At 44.1% G+C, this 19489-nt stretch overlaps 1 protein-coding gene across 1 annotated transcript in view; it reads right to left on the reverse strand.

The window, feature by feature from the left end:
• RCAN1 (regulator of calcineurin 1) overlaps positions 1–19489 on the reverse strand; it is a 97400-nt gene that overhangs the window by 76814 nt on the left and 1097 nt on the right. The gene's annotated exons all lie outside the window — the stretch shown is intronic.

A 19489-nucleotide genomic window follows, 5' to 3' on the forward strand; every position in this document is an offset into this window, starting at 1 on the left:
GATCAGTGTTAGGAGTCAGACCTGCAGGTGTTGCATCGGAATCCCAAGCAGGCACTGGCCCCCATACAAACTCGCCAGGCCTCCGTGTCTTCACTGTAAAATGGAATCGTAACAAGTGCATACCTCACAGGGATCCTGGGTGGCAAACGAAATGGGGGACCAGGGTGGACAGGCAGCGCGAGTAGTGGTTAAGAATGCTAACTCTGGAATAAGATGGCCTGGGTTCAAACCTTGTCCCCTCCTCCAACTTAGCTGTACAACATGGGCAAGTTACTTCACCTCCAGATGCCTCAGTGACTCCATCCATAAAATGGGGACAGTCATAGTATCTGCTTCACAGGGTTTACGTGAGGATGAAATGCATTCACACTTCTAGGCAGTGCCGTACTTACAGCAGCACCTGGCACCAGACAAACACTATGGAAAACAGTGCCTGACACAGAACAAATGCACTAAGAGCATTTCCTTACACACACACCCGGAAACCACTTGCTCTAGTGACTGGCACAGAATGGGTGTGGCATAAATGGTGGGAGAAGTTCATTATAGCCTTTTCCCATCTGGGGGTGTGCTGAGATGCTGGAAAAGAGGGTCATCAAAAAAGGAGGAAAAATCCCTTAGCTCTTAAGCCCTAGGAAAGTGCTTCACAGCTTTTCCTTGACCATGAAAAATACAGGAGCAATACCCGCAGAAAGAATAGAATCCTAGTAATTTTGTGTTCTGAATCAAGCTGAGTTTGACCTTTGAGCAAATTACTGGCTCTCTGCTAAGAGTGTACAGACCCATCTATTCATCATAGACTTCACTGTCTGGGAATGAGCCCCGGAGCCCAGGCTCCGCAGGTTGTTGCTGTTACGTAAGCCAGCGCAGGAGCCATGCTGAGAAAAGGTAACTGCACAATCTGCTTGGGTTCCCAGGAGGGCCAGGGTCCTTGTCCCACCTGAGGAGCTGACTTCTTAACTGGCAGCAAATTCAGGCATGTACACTGCCTTCGCCGGCCACTGCAAGGGCACTGCTCCCAACACCTACTCACACGCTGCCTGGACGGCTCTGATGGGGGCCACTGGGCAGGCTGGGCAGGCTGGACAGGCTGCCTCAAGGAGCTGGGGACCTGTGGTGTCAGACAAGCTGACCACCCCCCGGCAGGGGCAGGACATACGTGTGGTCCAGCTGTGAAAAGGGGAATCTGGGGGTCCCCCACACAGTCCATCTATGCAGATGTAGGCCATGCTCCCCAGATAAGGCTGCCTCAAGGATTCTCCCCGAGGAGCAGAGGGGGCCCTGCCTGGAGGCCACCTGCCCTTGCAGCAGGTAGAGAAGACATCTTAGTGTGGATCAGTGCTGACATCTGTGGAGGGTGGACTCTGAGCACTTTCTGTCTGTGGACTCATGTCCCCATCCCTGGAGCCCTGTGAGGTGGCTATTACGAGCCCCATCCTACAAGTAGGCAAACTGAGGCACCCATTGCCATGCTACCAGGCAGCAGCAGTGCCAGGAAGAAGCTCAAGTGCCCGGCCTTCTTAACCTCTAAGCTCCAACAGGTGACCTCCAGTATGAGCGGAGGCCTTCCTGCCCTCCAGAAAAAGCCGAGAGTCTCTGTAGCGTGGTTCCCTCCTGCTTCTTTTGAATGAACGACTGGGAGGGAAGGCTGAGGAGACCCACAGGAGCCCAGGGACTGATGCAGGGAACCCCCTCACTGGGGAAAGAGAGAAAGAGTTGGCTAAAGTAGAAAAAACTCAAAGTGCAAGCAAGGCTGTGGCTCCTCCATGACTGAGAGAGCCTCCTTGCCTGCTGGAGCCTTGGCCGAGGGCCTTCTCGAAGGCTCTGCTTTCTATATTCTCTCCGCTCCCTGACCACAGCAGGCTGGGTTCTCGTAAGGTTTAGAGCAGTCTCAGGGACAGGAGCAACCCCCGCTGCCATGCAGAAGATGCAGAAAGTTTTCTGTTAGAAGGACTGGAAAATACATTCGAACCAGGATGGGCATTTCCTGATGAGGCTGGAACACCAACACAGTGCCTCGGGGTGCTTTCCACCTCGACAAAGGGCCGAGGACTTTGCCTCCCTGCCTTTATCTTGTGAGAACCTTTGCACTGTGGAGTGAAGGAGCTCGGCTGAAAACTCAAAACAACTGCACAGCCCTTGGCTGGACCCACACTAGGGAAGGTGTCTGCGAGGCTCGGGCCTGCTCACTGTGCTGTGCGTTGGTCTGCACACACTGGGACTTCGGTGATAACTTACGGAAGGGAAATGGGAGGGGAGGAGTAAAGTAGGGGTTGGACAGTGACACCAGCTTGAGACAGAGAGTAAGAATCCTGGGCTCCCAGTTTCAGTTTCGTCATGAACTTGCTGTGTGACGTGGGCCCAATCTCAGTGTCTCTGGGCACAGTGAGTGGCCACCAGGGCCTTTCTAGCATTCATATCTTACCCTTCCATAAATGAGCGAGGAACCCGTGCAGCCCAGTTCTGCAGCTACCAGCCACGTGGGGCTATTTCAATGAAAATTAGCAAAAGTAAACACTCCTTGGTAGTACTAGCTAACATTTTAAGTGCTCAATAACATGACAATTTAAATGAAAATTAATTAAAATGAAAAAAATTAAAAGTTCAGTTCCTCAGTCATATCCACTACATTTCAAGCACTCAGTGGCCACAAGTGGCCAGTGGTTACTGCAGTGGACAGTGCGGATACAGGACATTCCCACCACCCCAGGGAGTTCTCCACAGGGCAGCATCGAGAGTGTGCAGATGGAGATGTGGCTCACAGAACGTTCGGGAAGCTGCTTCTTTAAAGAAGAATTGTGTGTCAGCTTGGAGCCTATGTAAAAGTAATGAAAGAAAGCTAGATGTGTCTGTTGGGGTAACTAGGTCTGTAACAGGGAAAGTCATCAAGATACCTGAAGGTGAGATAAAATACCATATTGCCACACCCAAGCTATGGTCAGTGGTGAAAGACTAGCGTGTTTCCATAAGATGAGGATACCCATCTGCTGCCTCTGTAATTTAATGCTGAAATACAATTTGAAGTATTATAAACAAGATGGAAAAATCATCATTATTTGCAGGTGATACGATTTTATACCTAGAAAATACAAAAGAATCAACTATTAGAAATAGTCAAAGGCTTTAGTACAGGTGGTTGGTTACAAAATTAATACACAGAAACAATAATCTTCTCTATATAGAGGTAAAAATAAGTGTAATTTAAAAATCCCATTTTTAAATAATTTCTTAAATTTACACAAAAATCTTCATATTGAAGAATCTAAAACATAAATACAAACTAAAGAAATGGATAGGGTCTATATAAAGAAAACTTCCACCCTGTACTGAGTAGAGAAAAGATGGCTTACATAAGTAGAATAACACCACAGGAACCTCAGATGTAAAGACGTCAACTCTCCCTAAGTAACTATAAACCCAAAGCAATCTCACTCAAAATATCAACGGGCTTGGATGTTCCGTGTTCGTTTTCATTCTTGTAAGGGAGTAGAGGACAGTTTGAAAGTAACAGTATACTTCTAGAATTCCCAAAGAAGAAGCAGCAAATGATACTAGTCAGGAAAACAAATACTGGAAAAAAAGAATAGGAGAATTCACTGTATTAATTGTTAAATCAGGCTAAAATGTAAGATCACAGTCATGAAAACAGTAGTATGAAACAAGCTTAGAAATGAACAAAAAGATCAAGAGAAGAATCCTGATAGAAGAGCATATTTGATCATTTAGGTGGTATTTCAAATCTTCAAAGAAAGAGCACTGCTTAGTAAACAACATTGGAACACCCCACAGGTAACATGCAAACGAGAAAACCAGAAGTCTAACTCACTTCTCATACCAGAATGTCCAGTAAATTAAAAGCAAACATCAACAACAAAAATGTACAAGTTCTAGAAGAAAACCTACTCCTATACATCTTGGCCTAGGTATGAAACAACCTCAGGAGAAAGGAAGGCAAAATTTCTGCATCTGAACTACAAATAAAAATAATACAAATTTCTATGGAGTAAAAACACCATAAAATCAAATGGCAAACTGGAGAAAATATCTGTAATATATGCAGTAAGGTACTAATTTCCTTAATAAGCAAATAACTTACATATTCCTAAGTACAGACGATAAACTCACCAGAGAAGTAGCGCAAGATATATACAATCAGTTTATAGAGGAAAAAAAGCAACAACTGACTAATAAGCATATTGAAGTGTCAGCTTTGTTCCTAATTAAGGAAAAGCAAATTCAAACAAGAAGATACTATTTTACATCTATCAGAGATCCTGGCAATGATTCAAAATGATTTCTAATCCCCAGTACTAGCGAGAATGTGGGCAGAGAGGAACTCAAGCGATGCTAGGGGTAATACATCAGTATAAACAGTTTGCAGAGCAAACTGACAGTATCTATTAAAACGTAAAGTAACCATACCTTCTGGCTCAGAAATTCCACTTCTAGCAATGTGTCTTACAAATACAATTACATAAGGAAACAAAGAATGCTGTTTGCAACATTATTTATAATAGGGAAAAAACCTGGAAACAACCTAAATGACAATCAATAGGAATAGCTGGTTGAGTTGTGTTATGTTCTAATCATGAATCATCAGGTAGTCATCAAAAGAAGTGCATTAAATTAGCTGGGTGTGGTGGCAGGTGGCTGTAATCCCAGTTGCTCAAGAGCCTGAGTCAGGAGAATCATTTGAACCCGGGAGGTGGAGGCTGCAGTGAGCCAAGATCATGCCACTGCACTCCAGCCTGGGCGACAGAGTGAGACTGTTTCAGAAAAAAGAAATACATTGAGTCTACCGACAAGATATCCACAACATGTTAAAAAGCCAAGTGGCAAAATACAGTATGCAATCTAATACTATGTAATGTAAACATGCAGATGGTACCTATTTAAGTGTATTTATCTTTCCAAACACACCACATTATGTTTATACATGTGGGTGAAAGGGTACACATACACTCAACAGAGGCTATCCCTAAAGAAGGGTTGAGAGAAGATGGGATACCAACTATTACTTTGATAGCTAATTATGCCTCTGTGATTTGAGGTGTAATTAACAAAGTGATAGTTGGTCATAAAAAATCATCTAACGAATGTGACAATCTATAGTTGGTGCTTACTATCAGCAAACGGTACTTACTATGAGTCATGCTCTTCATGTATTTCTCCCCAATGCCATTAAATAGCCTCATGGGCAGCACGAACAATAGGTGTAGACCTATTGCAACTTTTCGCTTAAGTCAGCTTGTAATGGCTGTGTTGTGTTCTCTGGCTAGAAGGGTAGATAAGGGATAAGTTACCTTGAACCTAAAGCACAAGAACTGGCCCCAACAACCACGAGTCCAGATCACTCTATGCTAAAGCCCCTCACTCCAATCTTCAGGCCCCTGGTACCTCCCTATGACACAGGTGGTTCACAGAGCCATCCCTGGGGACAGACTGCTGGGTGGCATGCTGCTGCAGGGCTGAGAATCGCCTTTTTAAAGGTTAGCTCATTTAATTAACAGCACAGCAGGGTGCTGCCTACTTTCATTAAGACAGGTCATCTTCCCCAGCATATTCTAATGGAAACCAGGGCAGCATTCAGAGATAGGAACCATCACAAGTTGATTTTGCCCTCTTAAGGTAAGACACGGCAAAGAATAAGCAGCCACCTCCTAGGAGGGTGCTGAGGCTGGCTGGTGCAGTAGGTGGAGATTTAGCAGATGACAATGTATTTCTGAAAAGGTCTGTTTTTCTTCTAAAAGGCATTCTAGGAACCAGGAGAGAGAAGGGAGAAAGGAGGAGAAGGGAACGATCAGGAGAGAGGGAGAGAAAGGAAAGGAGGCGAGGAGACTGGAGAAAAACCTCACCACCAAGCATTAGCATTTATTTCTCAATTACAATATTTTTATTTTAAATTGTGCTAAGAAGCCTAGGATTTCTTTCTTCAATAATAATGATTTTTATGCTTTATAGTCCATGAGGCTTTCATATTCATTATGTTGAGATTTATTTTATAGAAAGTGTTTAGAGTCTTAAGTTGTTTGCAACTTTGTAGCAAAGCTCATTTCACATTAAAACATCCCTTTAGCAAAGTCTCAACATACTATAGTGAAATTAATACAGGTTTTTCTAAGCATTTATAAGTGTTAATAAGCCATGCCAGTCTGCTGGCATAGCATATATGGTGCTGTGGTATTCTGAATATTCAGTATCTAAATCTGCTCATTTCATACACACATGCACATGTGTTCACAAACACAAATGCATGCAGGCACACACCACTGCAAAATTTTTAAGCTGCAGGACCCACTGGCCTGAAAAAATGGACGCAGCTTCTGAAAGTGCCTAAGTTACTCATGGGAAAATAAAGCTTACTATTTAATGACTTAACAATATTTTCATGTTCATGATGGTGTTTTGCTTCCACTGACACCCAAATATTTACTAAGTGCCTACTATGTGCCAGGCACTGTCCCAGGAACAGGTTAAGCAGCTGCAAGCAATGTAGACACTATAATCTCTGCATTTTAATAAAATTGCTAACTCATACTAAATACTTACTATGAGTTTGATATTATTGTAAGCCCTCTATTTGTATTATGTCCTTTCATCCTCACAACACAACCCCAGGAGGTAGGGGCTTTTATAATCTCATTTGATAAACCAGGAGAGCTAAGTGCAGAGAAGTTAAGTTACTTGCCCAAGGTCACACAGCTGGTTGCTGGCAGAGCTGGGATTTGAATCCAGACCAACCCTCCTGACTGCTGTACATTGATGTAGTTTAACAAGAACAACTCTAAACTAAGGTGGGTGTCCGTCCATAAAGACGGTGAATGCTAGGCTGGGCATGGTGGCTCACGCCTGTAATCCCAGCACTCTGGGAGGCCAAGGTGGGTGGATCACGAGGTCAGGAGATCGAGATCATCCTGGCTAACACAGTGAAACCCCATCTCTACTAAAAATACAAAAAAATTAGCTGGGTGTGGTGGCGGGCGCCTGTAGTCCCAGCTGCTTGGAAGGCTGAGGCAGGAGAATGGCGTGAACCTGGAAGGCGGAGCTGAGATTGAGCCACTGCAGTGAGCTGAGATTGAGCCACTGCACTCCAGCCTGGGCAACAGAGCGGGACTCCATCTCCAAAAAAAAAAAAAAAAAAAAATGAGTGCTGTCCACATTCAGCATTCAGAGATAACAGTAATCACAAGTGTAGGTATATATACCTTCACATTCACTGCACTCTTAGCTGAGCCATGATTAATAAGCAGCAACAAAACCTGCACCTAGAGAAAAGAAAATAAATGCACAGAAAAATAAGCAAAAATTAAACAGTGACCTAATATAAAACTGGTAACAACATATTCATTGACATTAAAACAAGATCCTTCATAAAGACTAAATAAATATTTTCTGAGTATCTCCTGTCCTCGATACGATCACAAATGTTACCATGCTACATGCAATTCTCACAGCATCCTAGTAAGCCACCATCTAGACCTCTTTACAGACACAAAGCTGAAGATGCTCAGAATCTCAGGCACAGCCCTGAAGGCAGCCAGCGGGGTCCACTGCATTCCAAGCCACAAATCCAACACAGAATGCTCTATGCTGCCTCTGCATAACCACCCCTTTCACTAAATACAGGAAGTCACCCCCACAAACCAACAAGCTCTCTACCCACACCCAATTTCACCCTGTGTCTAGTTTGAAAGATACATCTTGAATTTAGCTATTCTAGAAAGAGATACCAATACAAATGAACCCTGAATCACTTTCCAAACACCTGCAGGTGTTTCCAGGCAGTTCATGAAATGTAACACAGTGAATTTTTCTGAAGGGTGGTCTGTTTTGAGGGGCTGCACAGCAGTTTTACTGATTGCGGACCAGACCACCTGAGATCCACAGGTTGGGGTGCATGTGAGGGAAGCTGTACAAATTCCCCAGAATCGTGACTCCAGCCCAGAACACTGTCACTACTTGACCAGAGTGGTGGTAATTCTGGAATCATCTGGGTGACCTGCCTACCAGCAAAAGCTTTTCCTTCTTAATCTACTGAGTAACCTAATATCTGAAGCCCACTCAGAAAATTCCCATTATCTCTGAAATAAAATGTTTTCATCCGAGTTCTCTCTCTGTATTTCTTTATGCTGATATTTTCATATTTCATATTCTTTTCATAATAATGCTGATAATTCCAGTCATCTTCAGGAGGAGGGTCATTCCTTTCAAAAGTCTCCCCTTCAGGTGAGCACGTTCCCCTATTTGTATTCTAAACAAAGGGGGCAGCATCTCCCAGCAGCAGGGAATAGGTCCACTCAGGAAGCGGCTTTCTCACCTGCACGGTTTCTGCTGGAGGGAGAGGGGTGTCTCTCCACTTGAAGGGTTCAATTACACACTTATCTTTATAATAATAGCTTCTCTGCAGCACAAGGTATGACTTCTCCCTTCTGAAAGTGCACTTTGCCTTTGATGCCTGAAATAAAGTGTAAGTCAACCAGCAAGCTCCACTGCAGAATGAAGTTACTGCCCCCCGGCGGCGACCGCTGGTCTTTGAACAGCATTGGACGGGCCCTCAGTGCAAAGCTCTCCGGCCCCTCCACAAGCTGGAGACTGCTCTCCGGCAGCCCCCTGCGGCCTGGGGACAGCCTTCCCTGGCAATATTACCAGGTACCCCTGTTCCAGCTGGCTTGATCTCCCGAAGTCCTCCCGGTTTGTATGCTCCGGGTTCTTTTGGATGGCGCTGGGAAACGGGAGAACATTATTCGCTGGAGAATTAAGTGGGCAGAGTAAAACCAGCAGGCTGCAAGAAAAAAAGACCTGCTTTTGAGTTTTGCCAATATCTATTGAGCACCCTTGAGGACATTTCGTCACCCTTCTCAGCACGAATTTCTCAATGAAGAGATGAAAGTCACAGCCTTGGAAGAACCTTCTGGTCCCAGGACTTCGAGAACCCCAGTCGGATATCCAGTTACCCCGGGATTCCACAGTGCTTATTATTTTTATAAAGGGTGAAGAAGTCTCCTTCATCTATGAAATGGGGAAATAATAGTATATATCTTAGAAGGTTGTAAGAAGGATTCAAAGAGATGATGTACCTAAAATATCTGGCACAAGTGGTAAGTGCTAAGTAAATACGGGACCTATAATTGATTGTAAGTATAATTGATTATAAGTGCTAAGTGAATAGGGGACCTATAATTATAATTTATCACTCAAGCTTCAGAGTAGGAGAGGGTGCTACTAACGATTTCACTTGGATGACAGGCATAAGCCAGGATGGACAAAGTGGGATGAGACATGTCACCTTATCAATCAATAATTGCTATCATGACATTTGGAAAAGTCTTCAATGTTGGCAGATGTTTTGAGAAACATTTTACTCAAGTGATCTGGCCTTGTGAGGCTATTTTCGGCAAATCTTCAAGCAGTAACTGGACAGAATCCGTCCTGGGGTCACTTTTTTTTTTCTTTTTGAGACACAGCTCACTCTGTTGCCCAGACTGAAGTGCAGTGGCACAATCTTGGCTCATTGCAACCTCCACCTCCCGCGTTCAAGCGATTCTCCTGCCTCGGCCTCCCGAGTAGCTAGGATTACAGGTGCCCATCACTACGCCCGGCTAATTTTTGTATTTTTTAATAGAGATGGGGTTTTGCCATGTTGGCCAGGCTGGTCTTGAACTCCTGACCTCAGGTGATCTGCCCGCCTCAGCCTCCCAAAGTGCTGGAATTACAGGGATAAGCCACAGCACCTGGCCATCTTGGGGTCATTTAAATCATCCCTGACACAGGGGTCATTTCAGATCAGTACTGTATATGTTTCCAAGACCAATTAAAGACACAAAGTTTAAGTGACTGAAATGTACCTCCTCTCTAGCCACATGCTGGACAAACAGGGTACGGGTGGAAGCCAGAGAAGCTGTGTGGAAGAGAACTAGAATCACATTGAAGAAATGCTCTTTTTGAGCAGATTCCTACTTGGAAAAGTCTGATTTACCTTATGAGGGTGTGGGGAATGAGAGGCAAGTGGGCTGTGAGTTCCATGAAGGGAGAGGTGGTGTTTGTCATTCACCAAGATCTGTCTAGGGCTGTGCCCTCCTTACACTGGGGAAGTGGGCTGCCAGCCTGGATCCCCACAGCTGGTTTTGCAACTAGCACAGTGCTCAGAACATAGATGGCACCCAAAAGGTATTTGTTGAATAAATGAATGAATGAATGGAATGATGGAGCCAGGATTCCAATCTGGGTCTGCCTGGTGCCAGTGTCCAGGCACTGCCTTCCACCTGAGCACCAGGGTGCCACCTGCCTGGCACGCCATCGGCATGTATAAACATCCATTACATATATGTGATAGTTAATATTAAGTGTCAACTTGATTGGATTGAAGGATGCAAAGTATTGTTCCTGAATGTGTCTGTGAGGGTGTTGCCAAAGGAGATTAACATTTGAGTCAGTGGACTGGGAAAGGCAGACCCACCCTCTATCTTCGTGGGCACCATCTAATCAGCTGCCAGAATAAAAGCAGGCAGAAGAATGTGAAAAGACTAGACCGGCTTAGCCTCTCAGCCTACATCTTTCTCCTGTGCTGGATGCTTCCTGCTCTCAAACATTAGACTCCTGGTTCTTCAGCTTTGGGACTCAGACTGGCTTCCTTGCTCCTCAGCTTGTAGACAGCCTATTGTCAGACCTCACCTTGGGACTGTGTGAGTCAATACTCCTTAATAAACTTCCTTTTAACTCCCCTTTATATATATCGATCTATCCTATTAGTTCTGTCCCTCTAGAGAACCCTAATATAATATAAATACATGACTGAAAGAATGAAGAGTCGTAACTCGTGTGAATCTCCGTTTCCCGTAGGTAAAAATACTGTCTTCACAGAGCTGTCCTAGGATTGAAATGAGATGTGAAAGATATATGAAAAATTCACTCGCATTAATGCCATGCTTTAAGGTGATGAGCAGCAGCTGGGTGGAGTGGCTCACACCTGTAATCCCAGCACTTTGGGAGGCCAAGGCGGGTGGATCACAAGGTCAGGAGTTCGAGACCAACCTGGCCAACATGGTGAAACCCTGTCTCTACTAAAAATACAAAAATTAGCCGGGCATGGTGGCAGGTGCCTGTAATCCCAGCTATTCAGGAGGCCGAGGCAGGACAATCACTTGAACCCGGGAGGCGGAGGCTGCAGTGAGCCGAGATCATGCCATTGTACTCCAGCCTGAGCAACAGAGCAAGACTCGGTCTCAAAAAAAAAAGATGATGAACAGCACAGGCTTTAGAGTTAGCTGAAACTGGGTTTGAGTCTAGGGATCAACAGTTCCTTACCTATGTGACCTCAGACAGGTTACTTGGCCTCAGATTCCTCTTCTGTAGAATGGGGATGATAACAGTACCCATGCCATAGAGTTCTTGTAAGGATAAAATGATATGTATTGTGGAGTCCTGATAAGTAAACAACAATGAGAAAGGGGCCCCAGATGGGAGAGAACAATGAACAGTAATTCTGAGAAATGGCCAATCAAAAACAACCCCTGGGCACAGTGACCTTTTTCAGCACATAGCCCCCTCCAGCACAACCCTATAAAACTTCCTTCTAGTCTCTGCCGCTTGGCATACAGCCCCTTCTCTGCTGTGCTGCCTGTTGCATCCCTGCAACATATTTTTATACTTTTTCTAATAAATCTGGCTTTCTTTACCTGCAACTGTCTTGGTAAATTCCTTTACTGCCTGTGACACTGGCCCCAGCTAGGTGCACCCATGACATGTATTATATAAATAGGGTACTTAATATACAAAATAAAGCACTTCATATTAATGAATAGAAACTATTTTATTATCTTTAAAATAAAGCACAAAGATTAACAAAAATTAAAGGTGATTATTATGGACTAAATGCTTGCATCCCCCAAGTCCAAATGCAGAAGCCCTAATCCCCAGTGTGGCTTTATTTGGAGATGAGACCTCTAAGGAAGTAATTAGGCTAAAAGAGGTAAGAAGGGTGGGGCACTAATATAATAGGATTAGTGCTCTCATAAGAAGAGACACCAGAGAGCTTGCTCCTCTCTCCACACACTGAGGAAAGACCACGTAGGGACACAGGGAGAAGGGGGCCATCTGCAGCCCAGAGAGGCCTCACCAGAAACAGACCATGCTGGGACCTCAACCTCAGACTTGCAGCCTCCAGAACTGTGGGAAATACATTTCTGTTGCTCAAGCCTCCTAGTCTGTGTTTTTTGTTATGGCAGCCTGAGAAGATTAATAATACAGTGATAAAATAAGACAGGCTATTGTTATGTTGAGGAACTTCCTGAATTAAATAACATTTTTGTCTCTTAATCGTGAATTCAGGCTGAACTCAAAAACCTCTCTCTTTGGCATTAATTATGTTTGCAACATGGGAATTTCATGTGGCACCTGCTAAAATTAGTAACAAAAGGAAAAGTACTGGACCTTTCCAAGTTATAAAAGGTTTAGCGTCCCGAGTTCTTTGTTCAGAAATACGGTGGGTAACTGCTCTTGATACTTAGAAACTTAGTAACCTAGCTATAGTCCTCTCAATGAAGTATTCCATGTTAAACTCTAGTGGCTAAAACTGTATTCTTTTACAGAGCTGAAGCTAAAAAGAAAAAAATCAGATTAGAAAAAAAATCCTCTTTTTTTCCTCCAAATAAGTCTTTTTAATAATGTCAGGGATCCGTTTGGATTTGCTCCCTTTTTCCTTTTTTTTTTTTTTTTTTTTTTTTTTGAGACAGAGTCTTGCTCTGTATCCCAGGCTGTAGTGCAGTGGCGCAATCTCAGCTCACTGCAACCTCTGCCTCCAGGGTTCAAGCGATTCTCATGCCTCAGCCTCCTGAATAGCTGGGACTACAGGCGCATGCCACCACATGGAGCTAATTTTTGTATTTTCTAGTAGAGATGGGGTTTCACCATGTTGGCCATGCTGGTCTGGAACTCCTGGCCTCCCAAAGTGTTGGAATTATAGGCATTAGTCACCACACCCAGCCTTAGAAAGAAATCTTAATATGCATTTCTAAACATTGATTGCTCCACAGAAGTCAAAAAAGTTTACAAATTAAAAAATGTACTAATGAATATCTAACTGTGGTAGGCAGCCTATAGCAGGGGTCGCCAACCTCCAGACCACAGACCAGTGCCAGTCCATGGCTTGTTAGGAAGCGGGCCGCACAGCAGGAGGTGAGCAGCGGGTGAGCTAGCAAAGCTTCATCTGTATTTACAGCCGCTGCCCACTGCTCACATTACTGCCTGAGCTCCGGCGGCAGCAGAGTCCCATAGGAGCATGAACCCTATTGTGAACTGTGCATGCGAGGGATCTGGGTTGCGCGCTCCTTATGAGAATCTAATGCCTGATGATCTGTCACTGTCTCCCATCAGCCCCAGATGGGACCATCTAATTGCAGGAAAACAAGCTTAGGGCTTCTACTAATTCTACATTATGGTGAGTTGTATAATTATTTTATTATATAATAATAGAACTAAAGTACACAGTAAATGTAATGCGATTGAATTATCCTGAAACTAGCTCCCTGCCCCCGGTCTGTAGAAAAACTGTCTTCCATGAAACTGGTCCCTGGTACCAAAAATGTTGGGGACCAGGGCCTATAGGATGGCCCCCAGGGATCCCCACGTCCTGGTATTTACACCCTTTTGTAATTCCCTCTCCCTGAGTGAGATTTGCACTTACCGACTCGCTTCTCAGGAATAGAATACAGTGAAAAGTGATGGGCTATCACTGAGATTAGGCTACAAAAAGATGGTGGATCCCATTCCATCTGGCTTGCTCTGTCTGAGGGAAGCCTGCTGCCATGCTGCAAGCTACCCTATGGAGGGGGTGCAGCAGCCCCAACACAAGTGAGCCTGGCAGTAGATACCACTCCTTCAGTTCAGCCTTCGGATGAAACCATAGCTGATATTTTATTGCAGCCTTGGGAGAGACTCTGAGGCAGGGGCACCAGGCTAAGCCATCCCTGAATTTCTGACCCACAGACACTGTGACATAATTAACATTTATTATTTAAGCCACTAAGTGTTGGGTTTGTTACATGGCAGTAGATAACCAATACACAAACCTATATTGTATATACAGACCCAATCACTCTGACAGGCATTTTATATGTATCATAAAATGTGAGTACTATCAACAGCCCCATTTACAGGCAGGGAAACCAAGGCATCGGTAGGATAAATAGCTTCCCAGAGTCACACTGCATAAGTGGGAAAGGTATGCTTAAGACCCATAGCCTTAACCAGTATGCTTCCCAGCCTCTTCATGTAGACTTCACTGGGGAATGTGAGCATATTAAACCCAACTAAATCTTCAGAGGTGAAAATAAATAAAACAACCCTATCCCAACTATATCAAATATAGTAAAGAATTTCTACGATGATTGAAATTTATACAACATGAAGCCAATCCTTTCCCCAACGTCAAAGTTTGAGTTAAGGTAATTAATATTCTCCTGATGTTACACTTTGAAAATGTTTCTGTTTTTCCCAAGAAGAGACATTTTGACTTTCTACTGCCATGGTATAGCCTCCTAATGCTCAGAGATCATGGCAGAGTGATCGGCTGTGTGTCATCAGCATTCTTATGCTTTGATGGTGATTAGTATTTACAAAGGAAAAAACTGTCTCTCACAACTGAACTATATGTGAAATGACTGGCACTTCCTCAGCATCCTTGAGATGAGTCCTAATGATTCTGCATAGACAATGTACACGCAGGGTCTACCCATCCCACACATGCTGATGTGTGCACAGTCACTATTACTGTACCAGCAGTGATGCGTTCTCAGACCTGCGCAAACAGGCCCTGCGGTGATATGTATGAAAATGAGTGGATCACATTTTTTTAAAAGGAGAGAAACAAAGAAACGAAGAATATAGCCTGAAATATAAACATTGGAACCAACAGCCCCTGCCTTAGCTATTCTGCTCTAGCACAAAGCCTATTTTTTGTTCCTTTATGTAATTGTCCTGAGGCTGGAAAAGCCTGAAGTTGCAGGCAGTAACATTTAAAGCTACTGCTATGGAAGAAAAAATGCTTTAAGTAATGAAGGTGACAGCAGATTGAGCTGAGAGGGGAACCAAGCACTTGTTAGGGGGTGGAGTGGTGAGGAGGATTTAAAGCAGCTCTGGATGTGAAAAACATCTGATTTTAGAGTCAGAAATCCTAAAATTAGAGAAATAGTGGATAACTGAAAATAAACTTCGCACATATGTAACATGTAGCTTTCAAAAATGTACAACATTCTGAACCTTCCCAAATAAATTAAACTCCATACCATATTGGAGATAAGATCATTTAAGGGGAAATTTTATTCATAATTTAAATCTGAGAAACCGCATGCCTCACCCTCACACTAGGGTGAAAAGTGAAAATGGCCTAAAACCGCCTGGATTTTCCAGTGCAATAGAACCCAACTGTTACTCTCCTGCTAGGATGTCACATTTTACAATATGCTACGACAGACTGGCTTGGAAGAGGAACAGGCAGAAACGCAGCCAAGTATATACAACCTCAGGAGTGGAAACTATGTACATCAGCAGGGCCACCTTAGGTCCTCAAAACACTTCAATCATCAAATTGCTTTCGAATGATGTCTTGCGACCAGAAAACAAGTTTTGGGAGGCCAAGTGCGTGAACTGCCGTTTGGGTGGAGAGTGAGCAGCACCCATTAAGGCGAAGAGAGGTAACCTAAGGTTAAACCAAATGCCCCATCTCCTGGTCTGCGGGCGCCAGTGACCCTGCCCGCAGGCCACAGGGTCAAACAACACTCAGGAGAAGGAAGCCTGCAGACCAAGGGCCTGGCTCCCAGTTCAGGAAATCAAGGCACAGAAAGGGTAAGTCATCTAGCTAGAAGTGGAGCTTCATCAAATTTTCAGCGATCTTTTTAAGATATAACGATGCCTCTGGTCAGGCCAAACCCCGACTTCAGACAATGGTTCCCAATCTCAACTAACAATTAGAATCACCTGGGGAGCTTTCCAGGCGCTTCCCAGCCCCAGAGATTGGAATGGGTTTGGAGTGGCCTGGAAATGGGAATTTTTCAAAGCTCCCTAGAGACTCTGACGTGCAGCTAAGGTTGAGAGCACTGCTGAAAGGTCTCTATTCACATAAAGAATGGAAGGATGTCACTTCTATTCCTTTTATGCTGATCTGAATATTTTGTTATTAAAGTCATGATAGTACTACATCTATCACAAATCTTAGGTGAGTTTTTTTGTTTGTTTGTTTTTAGGTAAGTTTACTCAAGAGAAAAGAGTAAATTTTTCTATAATTTTCTTACTTAGCCTTCCGGCAAAGCTCTATGAATCAAATATACATTCATATTTCAGACAACTGAAAAAAGGGTATTTGTTTCCATTACTGTACGAACTATATTCACTGCTTGGAAATGAACAGAATATTATCTGAGAACTCTTAAATTTCTGGTCAGCTTGATGATGACTGAATAAACTCTTATTCCAGGGAACCAACTAACCATTTTCAGCAATTCAAAGCACATGTAATTACTGGTTCAAAGCATTTTGAATTGCTTTGCTTTTCTAAATAGAAAAGAAAAAAAGACTCACAAAAAGAGTACTAGAATGGAATACGTTCATCAAGTATTTGTACAAACAGAAAATAATCATATTTTAATAAAAGTTTTCATTCATCTGTAACAGTGTGAATCTAATACATTTAATTAACAAACTCATTATACAGTATTTACAATATTGATACTGAGCCAGCCAATGAAAACAAATCTTACATATCTGGCCAAGCAATTATAGTTACAAAACAGCTTCTGATGTAAATTTTCAAAAGAATTGTAGTTCAGGTTAATTTTTTTTTCTTTCCTTTAAGACTAAGCTTACAGAATCATGTGACTATATATAAAGAAGTTTGATCCAGTCTTTTTTCCTCACACCATCACTCTCCAGATCCAACAGACTGGCTAAGGAGGGGACAGCCAGACCCCCAGGGACTTTTGTCAGCATTGCAGTTAATGATCTGTTTACACAAGGGGAGATACCACCAACCTAAAGTAGATTTACATTTACATTACATCATCCAAAGGTGACACCCCAGTCTTAACAGTAAGGCTGCAGCATTGAAACCGCAGAAACTACATATTCCCACCTAGAAGGATGGTTTCCGCTAAATGAGAAATGGTCCACTTGCTGCAAGGCTTACCAAGGACCCTCTGTGACTTTAGCTCTCTGGTTGCCCACTGCATAGAGCTATTTGCCTTCGGAGACTGGGACTCCCTTAGCCCAGCTGGTTTTTAGGTTTTCACTGATTACTGTACATCTTACAGGACCCTAGAATTGGACACCAGTGCACAACCCTCCCTCATCCCCATTCTGAAGCTCCAGATTCTCCGAATGGAGAGAAGAGGCTCAGATGGAGGCTCTGCCCCTTTCTCCATCTCCAATACCACCATCCTAGTCCCACTCCTTTCCTATCTCCCCTGGATGATGGCAACAGCCTCCTACCAGGTCTCCTTGCTTCCTCTCTAGCCCACCCAGTTTCCCTCCTGAAAGCCATTCTCCACCAAGATGTGCAGTTACAATCACACCTGAATCCTTACCATGGCTCCAGGGGGATGTTTTCTGGTTGCTTATCCAACCTCAGCCACCAATCGCCTCTCTGTCTCTCATGCAACCCTTCAAGTCCTTTAAATACATGGGTTCACCATGCACTGGAGCTTCTGCACCTGCTAGTCCCTCTGCCAGGATGCCGGCCACACAAACACCTCCCCAGGGAGCTTCTTCCTGTCAACATGGTCCAGGCTGTGCAGAGGCCTCCCTCGGCCACTCCATCTAAAGTGGCTCCCTGCTAACTCCTCTGTGTAAGTCCACTTTATCCACACTGTCCCCAGAGCCATTATCTACCCTTTTGTGGGCCCTGGAAGGATGACCCAACTCCACTGTTGGGGATCCCTTGCCTCCTGGCTGTCCTTTGAGTTCTGCCAATGAAATCAGAATCCTGAGAATTTCTTCCCTGCCTGCACCCTGCCTTAGCATCTCAACTCCACACCTTCAAGTCTACAGCTCCTGGCAGGCAGCTCTTCTCCTAGGTTTCCAGCCACGTGACTTCCTCCCCCAGCTCCAGCTTCCAGCTGTTGCTCATGGCTGCAGGCCTGGACATCCCTTGTTAGTTCCCTCAGGCCTGCCCCAATTCACCAGCTCAACAAAACCCCCACAGCGTTAGGACCTGAGCACTCTGACCAAGCTCCCTCCCCTTGCTCTCTATCCACCTGTTTCAGTCTCTTAATCGCATTTATCACTATCCGAAATGATCTTGTTCACTTGCCTTTTTCCTATTGTCTATCTCCCCCTCAACCACTGGATCCTAAGCTCCATGAAAGCAAGGAGCTTGAAATGTTCCCCGCTTTATCCTCTTGGCCTAAACCAGTGGCTGGAACACAGTAAGCACTCAATAGACAGCAAAGCCTGAATGAACCAATGCTACATTGTCTCTGCTCAAAATACCACCGTATCAGTAAGACCTTCTCTGATCGTCTTATGGAAAATAGCAATCTCCCCTCCACTCCCAGATCTCCACTGCCTCCTCCTGCCCTCCAAGTCTTACTTTTTCCTATAGCATCATTACTTTCTGATACATTTGATATTTCTTTATTGCTTGTTTCCCTTCCAAAAAATGTCAGCCCTGGAGGCAGAAATGCTATTTTATTTACTGATGTAGCCTCAGAGCCTAGGGCAGTACCTATTCCGTAGCAAAGTCTCAATAAATATTTGTTAAAATGAATAGCTAGCGAAGTGGGCAAACTTTCATATAACACAATTTCAGGATTGTATCCAACACTGGAAAAAATTGTCTCCAACACTGCAAGTAAGTGCCGTCTTACGTGACTTGACCTTGTTCCAGCAGAAAGACAGCCTAGAACTCCTAAGGAAAAGGTTTGAAATGCTGGCTAGCGCTTAGTTTATATGGAGAGGAAAAGGTTTTAGAGTAAGATCAATCAGTAAGACCCTGAGTTCCTGACAATTGCTGCTCTAGAAAGCATGCCTGGAAGCTTACCTAAGCACACGGCCATTGTAATTCCTTTCAGAAAGTAAGTGAACATATAAATTATAAATAAATGACACTTACGCACACCATTCTGTTTCACAGTGGTGTTGTATTGGCAGCAGCCTTCAACTATAGTTCATTGACAGCATTTGTGGACCCACAGCCAAGCGCTGAAAGCACTGCTTTTTTTGACAGCTGCTCTCCTAATGGGGCATCTCTCAAAGACCAGTTTCATTCTGCGACGCCCACGTTGTTCACATTTTATTCTGCACAATAACTGCAGATTTGAAATAAATTCCTCCTCCCCACCACCGTTATTGATTACTCATACCTGCCCCTCACCCTCCAAAGTGTCTAAATTGTGTGGATTTTGCGGGGGTGGGGAGGCAGGGGAGGGAGTCGACTCCCCATGTACTGGGTGTCCCCGATGGCGGCAAGCCACACCTTCACACAAGGGGGCAAGGTTCTTGA

The sequence above is a fragment of the Pongo pygmaeus genome, chromosome 22 (assembly GCF_028885625.2).
Source record: "Pongo pygmaeus isolate AG05252 chromosome 22, NHGRI_mPonPyg2-v2.0_pri, whole genome shotgun sequence".
In the NCBI taxonomy this organism is placed as follows: domain Eukaryota; kingdom Metazoa; phylum Chordata; class Mammalia; order Primates; family Hominidae; genus Pongo; species Pongo pygmaeus.